The 23630-nt window shown below is 31.4% G+C and overlaps 1 protein-coding gene across 5 annotated transcripts in view; it reads left to right on the forward strand.

The window, feature by feature from the left end:
- LOC123703576 (IQ motif and SEC7 domain-containing protein 1) overlaps positions 1–23630 on the forward strand; it is a 171929-nt gene that overhangs the window by 98788 nt on the left and 49511 nt on the right. The window contains exon 1 of one of the 5 annotated variants that reach the window (XM_045651657.1): positions 17002–17225. The exons of 3 other annotated variants lie outside the window; for them this stretch is intronic. The gene's annotated coding sequence lies outside the window, so the exon portion shown is untranslated. Of the gene's footprint in view, positions 1–17001; positions 17226–23630 lie in introns of those variants that run through there. One more of the 5 variants, XM_045651658.1, reaches the window with a different exon arrangement.

Raw genomic sequence — 23630 nt, forward strand, 5'->3', positions numbered from 1 at the left:
AGCTACGGTGGCACAAACAGATACACACACAGACACACATAGCGGTCAAACACTTATCACCCATCTTTTTGCGTCGGGGGTTAAAAATATTATAATACGATATAATTTAAAGGACATTTTATGTATAAAATTTACCTAAAAATAATCATAATTTTAATTTGACCCCTCCCCCCCTACTACCTCAGCTTACCCCCCCCCCCACCCCCACCCCACCCTTGGGGACTTTCGATATGATCACATGGACATTTTATAGAAATAACTTACGTTTTAACGTACACTGTTATTATAATAGTGTACCATAGAATGCCTTAGCAAATGTTCGCCGTGAATACTTAAATGGTCATAACTTTTTTATTTATAAACCGATTGACATGAAATAAACACTAAATGTTAAATGAAGATTACCACAATATATTAATGAAAACCGCATTTAAATCGGATAAGCCGTTTCTGAGATTAGCGTGTTCAAACATACAGACAAACAGACAAACGGACAAACAGACAAACAGACAAACAGACAAAAAAAATTTTAACGACAGTTTTGGGTTTGGGATCGATTTAGTAATAACCCCTGCTAATTTTTTTTTACATATTTTCATTGTACAGACACCACTTTTCTAGAATTTTATTATATGTATTGATGATGATTATTTTATTAAATCCGAATTCATAATCGGAGTCACATTTGGAACCATTTATTAAACGTAGGTACCTAGGTATATTTAATGAAAATTTATGGAATCACTATTAGCGTTGAGCCAATACCAAAGATAGTGAAAGTTTTAGTGAGTCTGATTAGCCAAAAGTGGAGTACTTACTGGGATTATAAATATTACAATCTCATAAATATCACACATAAGTGACAAATATTTCTCTAAATACGAAATAAAATTACAGCATCCGTAGCATGACACAACATTAAATGGCCCGCATTTTTGTGATATAAACATCTATCATTAACATTAAGATGTAATCTGTAATTTAGAAATAACCGGTATATTGTGAAAATAAGATGAATTGAGTATAACGGCCGTGACATGCGCAGGCGGCTCTATGAGATAAGATTTTTGTAAATCTGCTTTTAATGCAACCGCCGCGCGCCGTGTTAATATTGCATTATGGTCCATTGAATAGGCATTTGTACTTATCTTTTGAAATGTTGAAAATATTTTGGGATGGAAAATAGTTGTAACTATTCTAGGTGAGTTTAAATGTTGGAAATGTTTTATCGGGGTTGAATATTTTGCAGTAATTTTTATAGTATATTTATAAATTGCAAATGATGGACCATCATATACCAAGTTGTTCATAAGAACTTATTCATGTTTAATAAGAAGATATTCTTATTTAATAAGAAGATAGATAAAGAAGTGCAACAAAAAATCTAGTTTTAAAATAATGTAGGTAGAGCTTTACAGTGAATTTCAAACATTTTATTTAACAGGATATTTATTATGACAACTTTAAAAGTTAAAATAACATTCGAGCTAATTTACTCGGTAACTATAATGAAAGTCAAATACCATTAGTCCTACGAGCAATATATTGTCTTTTAATATTTAAGATAAACGCAATTACTTCACAACATTGTAGCCCACGCTATGTAAACCGGCCCAAATTCTGCAATTCAGAGAATTTTCCTTTTGAGGTCGTCATAGTTTACACAAGAAGTTTGAGGCCATCTTGAGTTTCATTCGCGCTTAATAATTCAGAGGGATACGGTTGTGTGTGTGTGTGTGTGTGTTATAAAGATATTAGTTATGTGTGTGTTTGTTTACAGATTACTTAATGCTTTTATGATTTAGTTCGTTAAACTAGTTGTTTTCGTTGAAAGCTTTCTATGTGAAGGTTTCGCTATATTTGAATTGTTGGTAACTTCCCGGTGTTTTTAAAAGCATCGCGTTTGGAGAAGATAAATTCTGAAATGCTCATGACAGTGTATGTTTTATGGTGGTAAATTGCGTACAGCAAAATAATTTTTAAGGAAATGGAATAAATAAAAAATCTTTATATACCAGACTTTGTTTTTCTACCCACACATGCATACATTTTGATATCTGTCTATCTTGTAAAATATTTCGGCCATCATGTCTTTGATGTGAAGATCATAGAACGATTGATCATATTCGGGTTATTGTGCCTGATAAACATATAAACAAAATCTACCTACTAGAATTTAGATCATTAAAATCAGATTATTGTCTAAAATTTTATGTTTTCACTAACTGTGTCCTATGGTTTTATCCGCATTGCTCCGCTCCTATTTGTCTTAATTTGATGATAGCCTATAATAGCCTTCTCGATAAATTGACCAAATCTATCAGTGAAATATTATTCAAATCGTGCGGTTCCTGATATTAGCGCGTTCAAACTAACAAATAAAATGTTAAGCTTTATAATATTTAGTATAGAAATGGATATGTCGAGACAATTTTGCGTAAAATTATAAGTAAGGTAAGATGGATGACATTCTTATGATTAATTGGATAGTGATTTGGCTCTAACATGTTCAATTTGCGTCGTCATGTGATAAGTCTGTACTTTATAACGTCCTATAGTCGAGCCAATTTAATAGGCAACATTTGACGTCTATCAATTTTATCTTCGAAGAGAGGTAACCTGCTTAAAAACATCGATTAAAGTGAATTAATCGATACGGATTTGAAACATTTGTCAATCGAATTTATTAATTTATGATGATTTTTATTCACAAGTAATCAATGCATTCGATTCTAGATGTCAGATTTCGATCTTTAGAGTAACGTCTCTGGTATTTAAAAAGAAAAAAGGTTTATTGACAAAAAATTGTAGCGACGTCAGTTCTTGAATTCAGAAATTATTTATTATGTTTAGTATGGTTTATCAGTAAAATGAAATCTTAAAATTACTTGTATCGGTCATTATTATTATAAATATGTAATCATAATTGAAAAAATTTAAGCAAATATGCAGTTCTAACAAAACGAATTATCATGTTATTCTATGTCGTTGTTACTAGGTTACGTTGTTGAATTTTGTTGAACTGTCAAATGTTGCCTATTAAAATGGCTCTACTATAATACGTTCAAATTATGTCAACTATTTGTTCAATGAAAGTATATTTGTACCTATTTACTATTATATACTACAAATAACAATTAAATAATAAACAGGATAGGTATATGCAGTTTATTTAACTAAAAATAACACCGTCAAAAATTTTTGCATTTCTATTTCTTAAGAGGCCGGCGGACGACAATTTTTCCATACAAACGTAATTCCAAAATAATTTTCAGTTTGAGCATATTTCCACTTTATTGTGCTGTTATTCGGAATAAGACAGTATTTATCTAGGTTCCCATATTATTTTTATTGCAAAATACTTAAATACAACGAATTGTAAACGATTTGTATTTATCACATTTTTAAAGTATAAATGATATGTTTTCTACTCATCCATTCTGTAATAAAAACGGCAATATTCTTAATGTAATGTAATTCGACACATGGTTTACATTGTTAAGTTACACAATATGCAAAAAAAATTGGAAAAGCATTGAGTTTTCATTCATCGTTTTTGGTATTACGGCACACGTTCAAATTAATCACAAATTTTCATCGGTCGTCGTGCTGTCGCATCAAGCACAATATACAGATACATACAGTAAACTTCATAGTATAGAAAAAAGTTTGTATGTGTTGGTAATATTTTCGATGTGTGAAAACCACGTCACCACTTTGTCAAGCACAAGCCTGTCAAACTATTTTCTTTTTCATCCTAAAACAAAAAGGTGGAGGTTCTATGCTCGTATAATAATAATTTTAATTTATTTTTGCATATTTTGTGTTTTTAAGTTTAATTTAATTTATCGTTTTAAATATAATTAAGTAGGTATACCTAAATACAAGTATTGTTAATTCTGGTTTAAAATAATTACTTTAATAATTATTTTAATTAAAATAATTTGCACCTGTAATCACTACATATATTAGCAACATAATAAATTTTCTAGTGTATCAATTTTTTTTTCTACGAATTTATTTAGGTAGCTCAGTCGGCCGCGAAAATCCCAATATTTTAAATATTTTTTTAAAAATCGTGTTTTTAAAATAAAACTCTGGGTGTTCTACTCGTGTAAAGAGAAGCTCCAAAGGATGTCACTTTTTTGCGCCTAAAAGTAAAAACATATAGTGCATTGTGCGTGCGTATTTTTTGCCAATTGTATTGTAATATTTCTGACTAGCTTCCACCCGCGTCTCCATCCGCGCGGATGTCGGTCTTCGCGTGGATGGTTTATTTCTCCATTTTGAGTTACTCTGACAATGACATCTTATAAAAAAAAGAATCCACTGCGGGTAACGCAACGTGTGTTCGCGGTTCTACAGAACAACGTCTATGGAATATGGATAAAACTGAAAAATTAAGATTATTTTTTTCCACGTGTTATTCCAGGATAAAAAGTATCTAAAAGTATATATTGTATGCCCAGGATAATAAAGTATAATTATTATGCCAAGTTTCATCGAAATCGAACTGTTAGTTTTCACGTGATGTCAGCATACAGACAGACAGACAGACGGACAGACAAAAATTTTTTTAATCACATATTTGGGTTTGGTATCGATCCAGTAACACCCCCTGCTATTTACTTTTTCGATATTTTCAATGTACAGAATTGACCCTTCTACAGATTTTTTTATTATATATGTATAGAGTATAGATTATATTTGCGAAAAAAATGTACCCTGATTTTTACAGCTACATTTTTTTTCTACAAAGCCTAGATGTTGAGATATTATTGAAGACTAGATTTTCGCCCGCGGCTTCGCCCGCGTTTGCAAAGGAAAACCCGCATAGTTCCCGTTCCCGTGGGATTTTCGGGATAAAAATCCTATGTGTTAATCTAAGTTACCCTCTATATGTGTGCTAAATTTCATTGTAATCGGTTCAGTAGTTTTTACGTGAAAGAGTAACAAACATCCATACATCCATACAAACTTTCGCATTTATAATACCTATTACTAGTAGGATATAAGTGTTGTAGAGAAATTTCCTTAAAACGCATTGCTATTCTGCACATACACTTACGATTGCCCAAAGTTTGCTGCAAAAATAAAGTAAATAAGAAACATTATATTCCTAAATAAAAAGAAATGCGTTTGTCAATATGAATGAATGGTACACTCACACAACTACACACTATTCACACAAATTCACGCGCGGCTTCGGCGGGAATTGTGCAACAGAGACAACAATATTCGAGCGTATTTTTCGAATTGCAGTTGGCAGCGGCCTCCGCCGGACTCTTAACTTATAATACCTACCTACTTACACAAAACTAAAAACAATGAAACATTACTGCATTTCATGTTACTCTATTTTTAAGCTAGAATAAATTTCATTTGATCCTTATAATGTAGCAATCGCATGTTCACGAAGGTTTTATATTGCTGAGATTTTTCATATTTATAAATGAAAACACTGAACAAAAAACAACTGTTCGTGTAACAAGACTAATGGTAGCGTTTTTGATATAAGCATCTCCTCGGGGTTTACTCGTTAGATAAATGATGCTTTATGTCTGCTTGTTTAAATATTGTTTATATATTATGGGTAATGATCCGTGTTTAGGGGTAGAAATGTTGAATAACGGGGAAATTATTAAGGATATTTTTTAAGAATTGTGTTCCTAATGTTTTTTTTAACCGACTTCAAACAAAGGAGGAAATTCTCCATTCGGCCGGTATATTTTTTATTTATTATTCAGTAAGTATATAAATATGTTCAAATCTATAGTATCGAATTATACATTTAGGATTAGTTTCTAACTCACTTTATACTTTACAAAAGGGTACAAGAGATATAAAAGTAAACAACATTTGAAGTTCTAACCCAGTTAATAAAAATAGCTTCATTTACCAAAAACAACTCTTTCAACACATAATTTCCGTGTTTGGATATCTGTCTAAGATATATCTTCACTAGCTAATTTATAAAGTGTATGAATTTGGTAAAATAGGTTTATTATATATTATACAAGGAATAGCCAATAGGTAATAAAGTGTATTAATAATCTTGTAAAATAGCTTATATATATAGTGGTGAAGCACAATAGGTGTTGGTACCTACATTGTGAGGATAATAAATCTTAAAAGTGTTAAGGGTATTTACAAGACTGCAATCGATTTTTCAAATGGTATAGGTATGCAACAAAAAATTATATAATTGTATGAATTTATTTAATAAAAAAAGGTTCCCGAATTTATTTAATAAAAAAAAGGTTCATTTTTAATGGGACTATTTTATTCTTGCTTTATCAAACTGATTAATCATGTAAGAAAATAGTGTATAACATTCCTTATTATTCATATATTTTATTATTAAAACGGATGGCCGGAAAATTGTTTTCTGGATTTCAACTCTAAGATATTCTCCGCCTTTTAAACTTGTAAATGAATATAATTATGAGTTAAAACTTTACTGGAGCCGACAAAGGAAAAATATCTCGAATTTGTTATCATTGTTTGAATCTGGACTTTGTTACTTCGAGATTTTCAATGCCCTCCCAGTTGAGATTGTCTTTATTTTATAAGGTAGATTTTCATTAAAATGTTGTCCGCAGAATAATATAATATTCTGAGCTCTATTTTATCAGATTCTTTACATAACATTTAATCCTGCTCCTATTTTACAAGGTACTTATTAAAACTAGGTATATACTCAGGGAATAAAAAATCAATAGGACAAACAGAATAGATAGGTACCTAAGATGCAACAAGAAAAACTTACACGTTCTATAGCGCTCTATCAGGCGGGATATACGTATGTAGTTTTTAGACATCCGCTTATTATCAATTAAAATATAAATAACTAGATATATATAAAGTTTCTTATCATCAATATAGTCAATATCAAGTCCGCTTATCATCCATAATAAAAACAAAATGAAAGTTGAATATGAATGGAAGAGTATATTTCCAGGATCCCACGCCCTGTGGAAGCGTACACGTGGACACGTGTTTAAATTCATTAGTTGTAAAACCGGTTTTCATAATAGTATGGAATAAATAATAGATACTATGTATTAATGGTTAATAAGAGCAAACAATGCACATAATTATAAGGAGGAAAGAGTGCTCTTATCAATTAACATAACATGGTTTTGAATTTTTATGGTGTATTCCATCTACACAAATGTAAAATATGGAAAAGTGGAATGTATTTTGTGTTTTTGCGTGTATGGTGATAATATGATATATACCATTATTTAGAAAATAAAATGAGAGAAGTTATTAATTGTAGTCTCCATTGCAAAAGTGGTTAGAGTGCAACACATTTATTTTTATTAAATCTTTTTTTTTTGATACTATTGCTATAACTAAGCAACTATTTTGAGTATTTACTTTGCATTGTGTTATGTGTAGAGGCACGTATGCATTTTCTAATATCACTACCTTTCATTTCTGTTAGATATTATATTGTAAACTATCCTAGGATTATATAACAAACGAATGTAATCATTCCTAAGATTTTGCAGGACAAACGTAGTGTCATAGCATTTATATGAATGAAATATAATAGGAAACGCCCATCTGATGTATAATGTGACAAAACTTGACGCCCCTATTTATTCTCACTTTCAAAGATAGTGTTTTAGTTTTTACTGTGCTCTCTACATAAATCTATTTAAATAAAATTTGAAATAAATTTGCTTATATTAAGTTAAAACTAGTGTCGGTTTTTAGAAGATTTCAAAGATAAAACATGGTAAATTTTACTTTTAAAATAGTTTAGTGTAATTTCAAAAGTATTTTATATAATAACAAAATCTTCAATAGAGCTTCGTTAGCTCTAAACTGGACAATTTCTTTAAATAAGTGAAGTGTTACGTGTTCTGGGGTAAGCCAAAGAACTCAATACGTGCTCCGAATAAAAGACAATTTTTATGGTGATATTCGATGGAGATATTGACTATTTTCCTCTCCTCTTGGGTTTTATTAAGTTGTTATAGTGAAAGAGTGATATGTGATATTATTATGAATTTTTTGTTTTTCTTATACATTCTATATTGTTTAAATTGATAGCTTGAAGTTTGAACACTTGTTTTTAACAATTTTGTGTTTACAAAGTATAATACTATTTAAATAATTTATTTAATAATAATATATTTATTAATAATATATTTATTAATTTATTAAATATTATGTATAATTTATTTATTTATTTACTACTAGCTTCCGCCCGCGACTCCGTCCGCGCGGAAAAATTAAGATTTACTTTTTTTTTACGTATTTTTCCGGGATAAAAAGTATCCTATTTTATGCCCAGGATAATAAGGTATAATTATACCAAGTTTCATCGAAATCGAACCGTTAGTTTTCACGTGATATTTATTTTACTATTTATTTTTTCAATATTTTCAATGTACAGAATTGACCCTTCTACAAATTTATTATATATCTATAGATTTTAATAATATTTAAATTATTGATAATTATATATTTTTATACTAAACTATCGCTATAAAAGGATTTGTGAAGCATTTAATAGAAGTGAAGATATAAAAGAGAAATGCATAGCAGGAGATTGTATTATTGTGATATAGAAGAAACAATTCCCAAAAGGTAAGCTTGCTTTTATTTACTTAATTTTAATATATGCTCCCTTAATTGCGATATAATATTATGCAATATTAACAAAAATCACTCCTTTTAAAGTATGCTATGGCGCAAAACAAGTTATTGGTTTCGCAAATAATTTTATGATCCACTTTTGATTCGATATTTATGTACTTAAATGTAGTTCAATGAATTTTTCGAAATGAAAGTATGGGTCATAAAATGTCATTTTAAGTAGGTACCTATAAGGTATTACTTTTAAGAAAACAGTGTCTGCTTCATTTTAGCAAAAATTAGCGTGAAATAATCATCGAACAATAATCGCAAATAACACTTCTATTTTGTAAAATGAACTAATTATTTGTAATCTGTTCAGAGATTAGTTGTTATATTATTTAAAAGTATCTGTTGAATGAAGAACTATTTTAACTTGCAAAGAAAACTACGTGTGTTACTTAACTATTATAGTACGAGATCCGGCTGCAGGATTAGTGCGTTCATCGGTTTTTTGCTGAAAACCGAATTTTTATGTATATTTATAATTAGGAGAATATATATCGACTAGGTTGCCAGTCAAAATTTGGCCGCAAGCATGTTTAATTAAAATTTTTCTAATCGATTTTTGGGAAAAAAATTCGTTCACTTTTTTTTTGAATAAAATGTAGTCTACATCACGGCAAATGATATAAAGATTCAAAAAAATCACGGTTGCCGCTTTTCACCTGGCCGCAACATCTTGGCAGCCTGGTGCAAACAGGTATGATTTCGATTCATTTTTACGTTCATAACGTACATTTATGAATCATATATCAAATTAAAGCTAATTTTTTTCTATTTATTATCATATATGGTTGCCTAATTAAATCCGGCCGCAAATAAGGGTTGCCGGCTGTTAAAAATTATAAATATTTACGCCTATTAGTACACCGACGCATTCGCGTGCGGCAGCGAAACAACGAGAAAAAGAGAGGATCGGCTGTTAATTATATTAAATCAATATTACTTTTTAAATTTGTCATTTTGAAAAGGACGACATATTTTCTTTCACTCAACCTTAAATATTCAACATCTTTAACAGCCGGCAACCCTTATTTGCGGCCGGATTTAACTAGGCAACCATATATGATAATAAATTGAAAAACATTAGCTTTAATTTGATATATGATTCATAAATGTACGTTATGAACGTAAAAATGAATCGAAATTATACCTGTTTGCACCAGGCTGCCAAGATGCTGCGGCCAGGTGAAAAGCGGCAACCGTGATTTTTTAGAATCTTTATATCATTTGCCGTGATGTAGACTACATTTTATTCAAAAAACAAGTGAACGAATTTTTTTCCCAAAAATCGATTAGAAAAATTTTAATTAAACATGCTTGCGGCAAATTTTGACTGGCAACCTAGTCGATATATATTCTCCTAATTATAAATATACATAAAAAGAATGCGTCGGTGTACTAATAGGCGTAAATATATATAATTTTTAACAGCCGGCAACCCTTATTTGCGGCCGGATTTAATTAGGCAACCATATATGATAATAAATAGAAAAAAATTAGCTTTAATTTGATATATGATTCATAAATGTACGTTATGAACGTAAAAATGAATCGAAATCATACCTGTCTGCACCAGGCTGCCAAGATGTTGCGGCCAGGTGAAAAGCGGCAACCGTGATTTTTTTGAATCTTTATATCATTTGCCGTGATGTAGACTACATTTTATTCAAAAAAACAAGTGAACGAATTTTTTTCCCAAAAATCGATTAGAAAAATTTTAATTAAACATGCTTGCGGCCAAATTTTGACTGGCAACCTAGTCGATATATATTCTCCTAATTATAAATATACATAAAAATTCGGTTTTCAGCAAAAAACCGATGAGCGCACTAATCCTGCAGCCGGATCTTAGACTATTAGAAGTAGTTTATAAACGCAATATTTAATTATGTAGACTAAGAAATAGCAAACAACATTCAGTCATAGTGACAGAGATTGAGTTGTGTATAATTTGTGGCGATTTTATAGTTTGCGTAACTGTAGTAGTTAATTTGTATGGGCTAATAGCTAGTGCATTGGTATTGAAGGCTGGTTGGTTTAAATGTTTTGTACTTTTCCGATTACTTCATTACTTTGCAGATATTATAAGGCTAGACAATATAGTTACTGTTTGTTTTAAGTAAGGAAATAATGTAGCTAAATTCTTCGAAAAATGTCCTCATTTATTAATATTGCACTATTATATTATAATCTTGGTGTTTATTTCGAAAATTCAAGTAAAAGTTATTTACTACGTTAGCTATTAAAACATAATGCTTGTGCCAATATTGAATTTCGTGTCATTTAAGGACTAGCCAAGTATATATTTCAGTAAAACGGGACATTCAAGCGCTCGTCATGTTTCAAGCAAAACTTATAAACGATTTATGTTAAATTAACGTATAAATACGTTTACTACATAAATCGAAAACTTGCGAAACGGTCAACAATATCGGCGAATATCTGTTATTCAGTATATCAGTCTATTTAAACAATGTATTGCACCAATTTTATGCAACACTGCATAAATCAGTCCGATCACGTCCACGGAGCTTTCAATGCGCCCTCTCTCTTTCATCGCGTATGTGCGAGCGAGATGGAGGACTTCGAAAGTTGTGAAATATAGCGCGTAATGGTCACCCGGTTAGTTACCACTTACCTGCAGGCTGCAGTTACAAGACTTCATATGTAACTGTTATATTGTCTGTCTGTATAGTTTGCAGAACGTTTTACAAATGGTTCGTATAGATTGTTTAGACTAAAGTGTACATAATTAACATTAATATTATAAAGAAGAAAGAAAGAAAGAAAAATATTTATTGCCACATGTTACACACACTTAACAACTACTTATATTACTAAAAATACATACAACACATATATAAAGAGGAAATATTTGATTGTTTGTTTGTTTGAATTGAATAGGCTCCGACACTACTGAACCTATTTAAAAAAATACCGTTCAACGTCAAGACATAACATTATGATGTTTTATCCCGGGTCAACACAATATAAACATTGTTATGCTTCCTTCTCTTAGTGGTATTTTGGTATTGCATCGTAAATTTAAAGTCATTTAACAACTAATGTATTCCAGACTGATTGAAAAATCAACAAAGTACAGACAAAAGGAATAGAGAAACAGATTTTATCCCTCTGTTATAGAATTCGATTAAAAAAGAAGAATCCATCATCAGTGAATCAAACTAATCGTATGTATGAATGATGATTCACCCATATTTATGATTAATTTGATTGACATTATCAGCTTGTAATAGCGGCATGAATAAAACAACGTTTTGTTACAATATTTTCCAGACAACTTTCAAAAACGTCACAAAAATATTATCGTTAATACTTATCGATTAATGTATTTTACATACAGTGAGGAATGACGTTAGTTGACCGTTGCGCTGGCGCCTGCGCAGGCTTTATTATGTGCCTACTAACCCACATTGGTTTGCAAGTTTAATTTTAGCTTCATGTGGACCTTATGTACTTTATTCTCTATAGAAATTAGAAATAAGTTTTATAAAATATTCCCATTTCATGATGTGATACGGACCTTATAGGCTATGTCTACTTGTTCATGTTACGATGCTTGTTATTAGATATAACAAGGGCTTTATAAAATAATCGCACGCGGTAAAATGGATAGTCTTTATAGTTCAGCAAAACGAAGAAGGTAATTTAGTTTAGAAAATGACTTGATGAAAACAGTTTATTAGCTAGCAACTTTATCTACCTCCATTACTTTGTTATCAATCATACAGCTAGATTTCCTATTTTAAGCTTATTAATTCATATAACCGGTTTAATTGTTTCAAACTTAAAATTACACTTTTCACCTAGATACATACCATGTCAACATGATCTGTACAAATATCAACTGTAGTGTTTTACCAAAGTGCTGTAATCACATTTCGGTTGATTAGAGTGCGTCTATCCAATTACTGAGCAAATACAGTTTTGCTTGACGCAGTGAGCTGGGTAAATATGCAGCTTCCAACGTCTAGCTTGTAATAACTAGGATAAATACTGAGTGTATGCACTAAAATGCAAATTACTTTCTAGTTGTTTGACTTGCGCTCATACATGGATACTGTATACAGTAGCTAGGTAATAGATATGTGAATTATCTTGGATACAATAAGTGTTGTATATTACATCGTTATTTAATTTTATTAACTCTAATTAACACTTATGTTAAAAAGGAAACATATTTTGTGTTATTGTGTGATGTTTGTAATGTTTTCACACATTAACTACTGGACCGATTTCAAACATTCTTTCACCATTGAAAAGCGACTTCTTTCTTCAGTAACATAGGCTATTTTTCATCTAAAGCAGCTAGTAATTTTTAGTATTTTTTTAAGTACTCTCGTTATATTTTAAATTCATCGCGTAAATTGTTATGTTAATGTATTTAAGGTCTAAATTCTATACCAGCTGTTCGAACGTAATTTATGAAATTGATTTTGATGAATAACAATCATAATCGATGTTCACGCTCAAGGGAGTATCTTCGTGTTTTCTGAGATGCATTGCGGGTAATGAAATTGTAGCTTACTGTGGTAAAAAAATATTTTACACCTGCCGGTTTTTGCTATGCCAATTTCGCACTTATATTAGAAAGATATGGTGTTAACTGCTACAGCTTTTGAATATGTTCTGTTTGGATTATTTGTTAGTTACTTATACGTTCTTTATCCATACTAATATTATAAATGCGAAAGTAACTCTGTCTGTCTGTCTGTCTGTTACTCAATCACGCCTTAAGTACTGAACCAATTTGCATGAAATTTGGTATAGAGATATTTTGATACCCGAGAAAGGACATAGGATAGGTTTTATCCCGGAAATCCCACGGGAACCGGAACTATGCGGGTTTTTCTTTGACTGCGCGAGCGATGCCGCGGGTGTAAAGCTAGTAAAAATATAAAGCATGGAGTGTTTACTAAGCTATCAGATACTCTATCAACAAGTAGTCCAACGGTCCTGCACGTAGGTAATATTTTTTTATAGCTTAAACAAAATATTTCAAAGTCCTAATTAGAGAACACCTCCACAGCATCCTCTCCAATCCAAAATTGACATTTGACGTCAGTGTAAGGTTGGGCAAGTTAAAGGCTCCGTGTCCACGCTAATAATTCAATTCCACGCATATAGTTGACCAATACCTGAGAGGCTGTATTTGGCCAGGGACCGGTTGCCACGACCTTGCAGACAACGTTCACTTGCCTATAGCTATAGCTTCGTAATTCATCAATTGATTGCATTTCGCTAACCGTTACATTTAACTTTTTGCTCGAATTCTAATTATATAACATCGCTTTTTGTTTAGACAGCTAATGTTGCGTAACGTTTATTTAATTGTTGTCTCTCAATGGAACCGGGAAGTCTGTTGATTTGTGAGTTGTGACGCAAGGGTGGTGGCAATCATGCATATTATGACGACGTAATTATTAGTTAATATATAGATTATTACGATTTTTCAGACAGAATTAATGTGGCCGCTGCTGAATCTGCGATTTGATTGAATGACTAGCCCGTTCATTAAATGACGACATTTAATTAAATGCCTAAAGGACGTAACGATCACGATAGCATAATAGTTTATTTCGATGAAGCAACATTAGAATGTTGCTTCACTAACTAAAATTTTATTGGATATCTGTAGTGAACATTTTTAACGACTGTTGTAAAACTTGTACTCCTGTGTAAAATTAATAATCATTAATAGCACAACGTTTATACATTAGTTGAGAGTTTCTGTATTTATTTTCGTTTTGTAATTCTGCCTCCACGTTTTTTAATATCACACAGAATTACATTAAAAATTAAGTAGTTCACCTTACGCCTACTTCATAATAAAAATGAGATACAGCAAAGTAATTTGAATATTTTATTTATATGACTATTAGATTTTTCTTAAAAGGTACTTATAATTTAATGAAAAATTAATACGCTTAAGTAATTGATATTATTTAATTAATAGCGATGTGAGGTCTAACATTGGTTTATTTTCCATTGAATGTAAATAATATTTTAAGGAGTCTTACACAGGAAATTATTAAATCTATACTATTAATATAAAGCTGAAGAGTTTGTTTGTTTGTTTGAACGCGCTAATCTCGGGAACTACTGGTCCAATTTGAAAAATTCTTTCGGTGTTAGATAGCTCATTTATCGAGGAAGGCAATAGACCATCACGCTACGACCAACAGGAGTGGAGTCAGGGGGGTGAAACCGCGCGGAGCAGCTAATCTAATATATAAAAATCAATGCCACTTTTCGTTGTAATTCCATAACTCGAGAACGGCTGAACCGATTTCGATAATTCTTTTTTTATTATATTCCTTGAAGTACGAGGATGGTTCTTATGTAGAGAAAACGTTAATATGTACCACGGGCGAAGCCGGGGCGGACCGCTAGTGCATTATAAAATTTTATTCCGTAATCATTTATCGTTCCGATTGTTTGTCTTGTCATACATAATGTCTATTATTTGCAATTCTTCATACAATAGGTGGAAAAACATATAGTGCCATTGACCTTCAAACTAACCTTGGGCTATTGTGAAGCAACAGGTGTTTTTATGTTTTTAAAGCATGACGCAGAGCATGAACGCAACAGATGGACCGAAACTTATAAGGTTTTAAGGATTAATAACTGCAGGAAAAGCATATGGCGCTCGCGGATGTGGAATTTCCCGTTGGGTTTTGGTAAATCTGTTCTTTTTTTAAGAGTTACTACGGCAGTGTATGCCGTATTATATACCAAAATTTTTTAACATACTTTTATTAGCTCCATTTGTATATGTTTGTATGTAAACGACTCTTTGTGACTTGATTTTGGCCCACTTTAGAAGGGACATCTTACGATGATCACATCAAGGATCTGTGACTATAATTTCATGGGTTTATGCATGCTTTTTAAGCTATTGCATAGCTTCTATCGCGGGCCTTGAGCGCGGGGACCGAATCGAGAAATTCCGTAACGAAAAAACCTCACGCTCCTCACTCCGACGGGCGGAGGTGTGGCTTGAAGGCATAGCATGCAATAGCTTTACCGCGGCAGTCCCCGAGTGCCACACGTCTTTTTTATTTTTTGAACTATATTAATTATTGTTTCTTATATTATGAATATGGTAAAGAGATACGTGCATTAAGAAGACATTAAATTATATAGGTGCCATATTATGTTATCGAAATGTCGTTAAAGTAATGTTATTAAATTGATAAGTATATTATCTTTTTTCACAAAATGATCTATTTTGATAATAATTAACTGTACACTATTATGTATTGGGATGAATTTGATAAGATATTATCTGTGTTATACGGCAGAAGAGCGATTATGAAATTACCTGTTTAATTAAGTTTTATCGACCATTATTATCTAATTTTAGGTAGTAATTATCTCATTAATAGATTGTTAAGGAAGAGCAAATCGTATGCGCGCTAGGGAATGCTAGAGTGTAGACTGTAGAGTGTAGGTAGACCATAACAAAGTTTTATAAAATATAAAAACTTTTATTTTTATGAGTCGGTAACAAGATCCGATTAAAGAAAATATTTTTTCTTACCTTTGTAATACATTTTTTAATATGAATTCATCTTTGATTTTATATGAATGAAAAAAAATATGATTGTGCTAGTAATTGGTAATGACCGTTAATCTATCTGACCTTTGGATGGTATATCGTAATTACTGAAGATTGTTTAGTAAGCAATCAAGTTATTTACCTATCTCTTGGCCTTTATAGTTTTATCTATGAGTTTTCTTCGCCAAATGTGATTTAAAAGGTTATAGTTACAAATAACGCTAGAGGGCTCATGTTCATAATGTAATGTGAAGTAATTATTGGTTCTTTAATGATGATGAATGATCATGATAGAGACATCATTGTATTACTATTTACTATGGATGTTTAATGTTTATATTTTGTAGGTAATTTATATGTTAATTTAATTACTCTTTTAATGAAGCAATACTTAAGTTAGTCCAGGCGTAATATTACAATGTATATCTAAGGAGAAATCTGAATAAAATTTATGTTATGTGTACAAATAATGCGCAATTATTATTATTTATTATTGCTGTATAAGAATTTCACAAAAAATCGTGTGATATCGATTGTCTGAAATGTCGTTTCAGTTTTCACCATCAATCAAGCGAGACACAGATTTTGTGTAAGAAATTGACTGTCGTAGTCCGTAGAAAGCATTGGATTCGCATCTCTAAGCGAATTAGCGCTGAATTGCATCTGCTGAGAAAATGTCACTAGTTGTATGCGCAGGAGTGTCGCTTTCAGCAAGCGACATTTCGCTGTGTGCGCACGCGACACCAGTCGCTCACGGCCGCGCGTAGAGGCCGCACGCGTCGACATAACGCTCGTGCAAAAAAAAAAAAACAATTAAATACGTAATCAGTGGTTTCAAGTGAAGTGAACAGTGCAGAAACAAATATTGTGCTCAAACACTGGAATATCCAAGGTTATAAGTGCGGATTAGCAAAAACACGAGGAGTGATCTCGAACGTTTTTCCTTCTGTGATCGTCACGCTACCTGCCTCCTTTTTTATCGGTTTGCACCATAATTGTATTTCTAATTAGCGTTGATAACTAATATAATTTGAATTTGTCTTTTCGTGTCGTTTTTGTTTTTCTTCAGGCTGTTGACGCAACTCGGTTCGTACATAATGGTACATATTTATTACTTAGGTGTAGTCAGAATTGGTAGTGACTAATTTTAGAAGGCTTTACAGCGTTGAGTGGGATTCTGAATCTCCTTGAACGTTTGATGTTTATGATAAAATGTGTTCTCGAAATAAAATTATTTCTGTACCCACATAATTGTCTGTCCACGGTGACTTTCCTTAGTCTTGGAGTTGTTAGGAAAGTGGTCTGTTTACACGTATCATTAGTTTGAATTATCTTGAGATTTTATATCTAAGTAGGTATGACTTGATTTTTTCTTATATATTTACTGACTTCTGAACTTGGTAATCACAGTAATTAGTCCATCTACCTACTGTTCTTTTTAATTATTATTATCTGCCTAAGTCTGACTGACTCTAACTCAAAATCTCTACATTACAAAACTCTACGTCCAGTTGCTATTTAGGGTACTGCAAAATAATTTGTTCTTTGCTTTGTTTAAATAACATTTTAATGAGCAAGTATAAACCCTTCAATAATATAAATACTAACACGATTTTCTAACTCTTGAGTAAAGCAAACAACGTGTCAATTTACCTCATTGAATCTTGATAAAATGGAATTTTCTCACGCCTTATCTTTGGAAATATATTTTTCTTTCACTTCACACTCTATTGGAGAAAGTTAATCATTTTTATACACGAGTGTGTTTTCGAGATAAATGTTGTGTTATTGTTGCAATTTTATTGAGCATTGCGATGGTTTATAGAAATTTTAAATAGTTAGTCATTTATGCTGGTACTTGGAATTGTTGTTGATTGAAGTAATTTTATAGGAGGATAACATTTTTCAAATCTTATATGAAATACCCGGTAGAGTTATTTTATATATTTATTCAACTCGATTTTATAAATAAACGTACAATAAAATTATTTAATTACTACAATTATAAATAATGGGCGTAATTTATTCAGTGGCTTCATTATTCACTTAAACTTAGTTAAAGTTTAATTATACTTATTACGTTATTTAATTCAGGTCAAATGTAAAAAATAAAATTGTGTTAGTTCTGAAAAAAACATTATTTTAAAAACCAAGAAAATTGTATCTTTAGGTGCTAAAACTTCAATCCCCAGTCAACTTATTAGATTAGGTTGTGGTCTAAGGATCAAATCTCAGTAGGTACCTCTCAGTTTAACCACGCTTGGTTAAACTACTATACAAGAGGCGAGCAAGATTCCTTTACAAGTACTTTTGAAATGTGTTTTTATAATTTAATAATTAGAATTTATTAAAACAATACAAATTAAGCATAATGAGTAATTATGAAGAGGCCTGTTAAATTATTCAGACCTGTTTTTCTTTTAATTCTGGACGTAAAAACGATCTTATCAAATAATTACAGTTTTGATTTCATTCTATTATAACGACAAACAATGCTGTTTTTTGATAAAAATCTTTGCGGGGTATTTTCCTTTTTAACTTAGGATAAACAAGGACTTCTGACTGACTGGTTAAAGAGCTTACACAATGGGCATGATATAGTGCTTTTGTACTGTTTAAAGGAGTGATATTATATAAGTCGGATATTGTATAACTAGCTTTAGCTTTACATTCACGTATTAAGTATTTAGTAAACTGTGTTATGTGCAGTATTATATTAACAACTTTATTCGAGTTGTACAAAGTAGCATGTGTTTTCGCAATATAACTTTAAATAACATCTACACCCCTTTTTGAATTTAAAAGTAACATCAAAAAATGAATTCTATTCTATTCTACTCTATTCTACATCATTACAAACATTCGAGTTAATAGTAATTAATGAATTAGGATATATGCTTGTAAATGTCTTCTTAGTTTGTCATCGGGTAATACCGGACTTTTTTACGACTATATAGGTAAGGGGTTTCCTAGAAACCCAAATATATAAACTCTAGAATATTTCTCTAGTCTCTCTATAACAAGATATTGACCAAGCTACATACCTATACCTTATATTGTAACTAAAAATCAATTTACCATTAGTATACCTACCTCTATAACCTAAATAAGTTTAAAACATCACAAATCAGATCAATTTTTCATTTGATACAAATGTAAAAGGCCTCTAGATTAGTTTTGAAGGTTTGTCAACCCACGCGGAAGATGTCGAGTAGGAAGTTTGGCGTTTGGAATCTGTGTAACTTAGTGTCAGCGGTTTTGATCAATGACAGATTATCACCTTCGCACTTACACTTGCTGAGATCGTTTGCGACATTGATGATTGACATCGAATTTTACAAGTTTTCCTTGTCATGTCGATTGTCGATTCGTGTACTTACCAATATTTGGAATAATTTGTTGATGCAGGGAGGGATGCGTGTTTATTTTTACATTAAGTACCTACCTGTTCCTTTAATAGGACGTAAGACATCCGCGTCTTCTTGCCTACTGGCAAAATGAAAAATTTGCCTAGATAAGACGTAAAGTGCTCTACATACCTAATTTATAAAATGTATAAATTTTTACCTATTGAATTCGAAACACTATGTTAACAAGTAAGTTTGAAAGGGTTTTAATTTACAATAATCGCATTTGGTGATTGAACAGGTCGCGGTCGTTATGAATAACTATAACCTTTTTTATCTCTCTGATTACAAAACGGTTTAACAGGTTAGGTCACAAGACGTTCTTATCAATGTGTTGCAAAAATTGAGCGTTTTGCAAATCGTGCTTTTTAAATAAGTTAATTAATTACACTGGATATTTCGTTTAAATGAGTTTCATATTTTCTATAATAATAATTATTATATTATAAGTATATTCTACACATATATGATAAATTATCACAGTTAGTAGTCACATTACCTCGGTACGGAAGGTACTAATTCTATTTAAAAAATCATTCTTAGAAAGGGTAATAGATATTCGATTATTTTTTTACAACTTACAATACCTGCTACAAGGTGGAGTGACGGCATCCACAGGGTTGCTATGCAAAACTGGCGATAACGAGCGAATGACCGGGCTCAGTGGCGTGCCATGATTGCGGCCTATGTCCAGCAGTGGACAGACATGGGCTGATAATGATGATGATGAAGATACCTATCACAGAAACAAAAGACATATTAGAACAAATCTTACGTTTAGGATTTGCAATAATTTTATTTATAGACACGTAGAAACGTATAGTGGTAATAAAGTTAGCATTTTTCTGTATATTTATTACAAGGAGCACGTTTAAAATGACTCGTCTTGTTTGCTGTTTAATAATTACGCTAAGACGTGAGCTGATCTTACGTGCATATGACAATATTTATAGGAGTAATTTAGTACATAGTTGTAATAAAATAAATATAATATGCAAGTTCACAAGTACCTATGTATTTTACAAGAAAATCCAATTACATTTAGATTGTAGAACACTTTTGAAGTGTACTTTAAGAAATACATAGCGATCTCGCAGCTCTTATTTTCAATATCAAATTACGCTGTTAGAAATTGAACAAAAATTTTTGCGAAATTTATTTCACTTAAGCTTGAAATTTGCGTCATCTGGTAAGCAGAGATTAAGGTATTTTTTACGTGGCGTAACGTCATGTGTGACGCGGACATGTAAAAAGTATGCGGTTTGCTTATGCATGTGGTTGTTATGATTTTATACGAATTCTGGCGGATTTCTCTTTTGTGTTTTGTTATGTAACTGGTCGTTTTTTTAAGATTTTTTTAAATGTTTTAATATTATATTATATGTAAGTAAGTATATTATGAGTTATGTCGTAGGAAAGAAGTCAATTTTATTCCCTTTCCCGGTCAATCGGATGTTAGGACTATATCTATGTCAATTTTAGAATTGAATAATATATCAATTTATACTTTGTAGGTATATTACATGTACGAACCTTTATCTAGTGAAAATTGTATGGATAAACTTCGGCCAATAATATTTTAATACCTGTTCTATACAAATTCTTTCGCATTCGTAGTTCACTGATTTCCTTATAAGAGCTAGCGCGCAAGAGCAACTTTTGTCTCCGCAACTATTTTGTCTCTCCCATCAACTCTATGGGGAGTTGCGTCGCTACGTGCGCGCACTTTCATACTAGCCCATAGTTGGGAGAGACAAAATAGTTGTGGAGTCAAAAGTTGCTCTTGCGCGCTAGCTCTTATACTTGAATTCTTTCCACTACAGATAAAAATAAAGATATTTTACAATCCAATATACAAATGTATTTTCACTACAAGCATGTTTAAACAGAGTATATGTTGCAGTAAAGTGCATACGTAATGTGCTAGACACACGGTAATTAGGGTCGCAGGTTTGTTGTTAATATTGTATTGCATTTTGCAGACAGCGTATGCTTTTATATAATATTTCCTTTCACAACTCGATAACAAGTTATTTTTAGCTCGCAGAGTTTGTATGCAAATTTGGTTAAAATAAAACTTTAGGTAGGTACATATAATTTCGGTGCATTAAGATAATACTTTTAATAAATATTGAACAGAAACATTTTTACCGAAACATAAAATGTTAAATCAGTAAATTTTAGTTTTTTATCCATCTGAATTTATTTTTATATCTTAATTCTTCGAGACATGACATTGATCAATACGGATAAATAGTCAATTTACGTCTTTTTAGGTATAACATAATATTACCTTCCCTGCAGGCCGAGACAAATGTCAAAACGCCAAGGAATAGAATACGCTATCGATAGAAATTGACATAAGCGTACGATGTTTTGCCTAAGGATTCGGTCACCCTACCAACGACAATGACGACCACGAACAAAATTTTCAACCAGTCGCAATTAAATAAAATTGTGCAAAACATAATTAAAATGACATTTAAGAATTTCCTGTCGTATTGGTGTTTGGAAACATTTTTTTTGAGATCAATGAATAAACAAACAGGTTTTTCATAGAAACGGAGGCTCCTGGAAAAAAATGTATTAAACATTTTTTATAGATAATTAGATGATCTACAATATTGGTTCAGGTGATTGTATGATAAACTTATCGTCTCAGCGAAAATCGCAAAAAAACCCTATTTTTTTATTAATTGACCTCGAAATTTTTTATTTCCGAGTACTAGAATGACGAGAGATTTAAATATTGATTTTGAACAAATTTCGGCAAGATTGGAATTTTGGTCGTGGTCGTCGTCGTCTTTGGTAGTGTGACCGAACCATTACCAAAATGTCATGAGCTTATGTCAATAATTAGCGTTAGCAGTTTCTATTCCATGGCGTTATGTACGTTTGTCTAAAGGCCCTGAAGTTAATATCCTCTTCGTTAACAATTTACAAACAATATAGAGTTATAATTTCCTCTCGATAAACATGTTTTATGTATAAATATTACCAGAATAGAACTAATATGAAACGCTCCCGAATCCTATAATAGTAAGTGATATATGCTGTCCACGTCTTGGTGATAAATGATCAAACATAATCACTAATAAAATTACTAAGTGTTTATGTAATTCTGTTAAACTCACGCGCATCTCGAATGTATTTTTTTGTTATTATCATGCAAGAGCGCCCTCTTACATAATTATAATGCAAATAAAACTATTCTAGGTTTCATTATTACTTAATTGATGATTAAAGGAAATTTCCGTGAGAGTAAGATGTTTTACCGTGATAAAAAGTATATCCTATACCTATATCACTCTATAACCTCCTAACTATCGCAAAACACAAAAATTATACTATTAAATCGCCCCGTTGCGACGCGAAAGAAAGACAAACAAACAAGGCCACTTTCGCATTTATAATATTAACAAGGATAAAGATAATTTAATCAATTCCCAACTGAGCTCAAGCGTTCTTATGAATATCAAATAAAACGTGGGTTGGTCACAGCTTAACCAATAAATAGCAACGAAGTTTGAAAGAAAATTGTAATTTTATGGAAGATATTGTTGACAAATATTTGTTTAAAAGCTTCCCTTTCTTGATATTTAAATTATACACCCACGCCAATGTACTTTTATTACTACAGCGCCATTTTTATTTCATACCACTTATGCTAAATGACAATTGTCTCTTTCTTTACCGGGTTTGTAGTGAAACATTATTTTTAATTTGTAATACCAAGGAGATAAATAAACATATTATTTTACCTGTCACATAAAACACTGAGAGCCGATTTTTCAATCCTTAGTTAAAACTTATCCGTCCAATAAAGTATTATTACACTATAATATTAAAATGTCACCTGTACTTCTTAATAAGGGCATTTAGAATACATTTTTGAAATGGTAGTTTAATACGTTATTCGACGAATAAGTTTTAACCAAGGATTGCAAAATCAGCCTTAATTCGAGTTACAATCGAGTACA

This window comes from Colias croceus, chromosome 26, assembly GCF_905220415.1.
Source record: "Colias croceus chromosome 26, ilColCroc2.1".
In the NCBI taxonomy this organism is placed as follows: Eukaryota; Metazoa; Arthropoda; class Insecta; order Lepidoptera; family Pieridae; genus Colias; species Colias croceus.